This window comes from Myripristis murdjan, chromosome 24 (genome assembly GCF_902150065.1).
Source record: "Myripristis murdjan chromosome 24, fMyrMur1.1, whole genome shotgun sequence".
NCBI classification, from domain to species: Eukaryota; Metazoa; Chordata; class Actinopteri; order Holocentriformes; family Holocentridae; genus Myripristis; species Myripristis murdjan.
This window is the reverse complement of record NC_044003.1, coordinates 26,751,987-26,754,486: the sequence shown is the minus strand read 5'-3', so window position 1 is coordinate 26,754,486 and position 2,500 is coordinate 26,751,987.

Genomic DNA, 2,500 nt, shown 5'->3' with positions numbered 1-2,500 from the left:
CCTCTCTTTGAGGTAACGCCGCTCGGGCATCGTTTCAGTTACAGATGCAGTTCAAAGTTTAAACGAGGCACAAGACTCGGCTCTATAAATCTCGTATTTACACTATTTTGCTATCTTGTACCGTTTTTGAATTACGGCAGTTTAAGTTTGACTGTTTTCTCTGCTCCTGCTGACGGTTTATAATGGGTGTGTATTGCGGAACTGTCCGTTGCCTAGAGTGAGTCACATGACCGGGCAGAGTGCAGAGGAGAGGACACCAGGGTCCAAAATGTTTGAAAAGTCTTGACAGCGGCCACAAACTTGTTCCAATTTAAAAATTAATTTCATATTTTTGTAGGAATTTTCGTCCTCTTTCGTGTGGCATAATTTCCGAACCCGTGCGACGTTTACTTTAGACGCCACGGGCCTAATTAGCTCCAAGTGTGCGCCTCTTCACGCCAAACTCCATGGGAAAAACGACGCCCTCGAAGTCGGCGTTGCCGACTTCGAGGGCTTATAAATCCCAAACGGTTCGAATGAATAATAAACCTTTAGCAACTTTTGTTCAGCACTGTATCCTCTTTCATCTATTAGCTTTTTGAGCCGCCACGATTTACGGCCTAGGAGGAGATAGATTTGGCGTAAAGCGAAAAATCGGCCGTGACTTTTACTTTGAAGGGCAAATTGCGGACTTCCTGTTGGTTTTAGGGCTTCGGTCTTCACAACATTTTTTGTCGGCCTTAATGAGATCTACATTTCGGCGTTTGTTTCGTCTTTCTGTCACATTCCTGTGGGCCGCTAGGTCAGGTTTTGTGTGCCTAGGTGGCGCTAGCGAGCCCATTTTTCATCCGTGGGACTGCGTTTTCCCATTTTATCGAATTTTTCACCAGACCTGGGGGGCGTGCCAAATTTGGTGAGTTTTTGAGCATGTTTAGGGGGTCAAATTAAGGCTCAAAGAGACGTAATAATCATTTTGGGGAGAAGAAAAAACGGTACAAAAACAATAGGCCCTTCTCCCTAAGGGAGGGCTCGGGCCTAATTAAAGCTGCAAGCAGCGTTGGTCGGCCCTCGCACCGGTGCCGGTCCGCCACGATGTTTGTGTCATCGAAGTGCAGACAATTTATCCATTTTGACCATTTGTGAGGGTATTTTTCGGTGCTTTCAGTTGGAAAGAGTTTTGGGCTTTTATTTTGAAAGGCCCAGGATGTCCTAGTGTGTGAGTGACATGAGTACTGCGCTAATACATGAGCAGCTGTGTCATAATCAGACCAAAATGCAGGCAGACAGAGAAATCCACATTCAATCCAATGGAGAAATCCATAAAAACCCACACCCGTTTGAAGTAACGCCGCTCGGACATAGTTTGAGTTACAGACTTTTTTCAGGGTTTAAACGAGTCACAAGACTTGGATCTATAAATCTTGTATTTACATGATTTTGCTATCTTTTACCATTTTTGAGCTATGACAATTTAAGTTTGAGTGTGCTTTCTGCTCCCTCTGAGAGCTTATAATGGGTATGTATAGGGGAATGTGCAAGCAGCTAGAGTGAGTCACATGACCAGGCAGAGTGCAGAACAGAACACACCAGTGTCAAAAAGGGTAAAAAAGTCTGCACAGCAGCCACAAACTTGTTCAAATCTACACCAAAATATCATATTTTTGTAGGAATTTTTGTCCTCTTTCCATCGGCGTAGGTTTGAAAGCTGTCAGGATTTTACTTTAGACAGCAGGGGCCTAATTAGTGCCAAGTGTCTGCCTCTTCACACCAGAGTCCATGGTAAAAAAAGAGGTAGAGGAAGTATCCACAGACAGGCATAATGTAATATATAATAATAATAATAATAATAATAATAATAATAATAGAGTATAATAACTATAATATAATATCATATAATATATATTATTAACAATATTATTATCAATTATTATTAACAAAATAATAGTTACTAAATAATAATTATTATTACTTTTTTTTTTTTTAATTACAATTACATTATGTAGTAGGTATTTACATGACCAGTGCTATGGTAATCCATCTTGTTTTGATTTGAAAAAGAGATCGGGAGGGGCGCAGGGGGGCTGCGTATAAAAGCCCCGTGCGTCTGTGTCCCTCCCCCCCACTTCTTCTCACAGACTAAGAGGTAAGACCTGTTTTCATCTCTGTTAGCTTAACGTTAGCCTATTGTTTGAACTCTGTGCTGATATGAGGCTATGGTTGATGATAACACAGGTAATTTAAATGTTATATTTCAGAGAGTGATTATGTACTTTGCATTGTGCTGTTTGCTTGTGCTTTTGGTGAGTTTTGATGGAGGGGCCGTCGAGCTTTACATGCAAAGCTAACCTGTATTTGATAATCTCAACTCCTGAGGTACAAGTGATTGACTTGAAACATTTATTAGGACATAGACAAGGCATTACCATCGACGTGAGATGAATTTTAAAGTTTATTGATGGTATTTGGTCGATTGGATTAGCGCGCTAAGCTAGCGCTAGCTAGCGCTAGCTTAGCGCGCTAA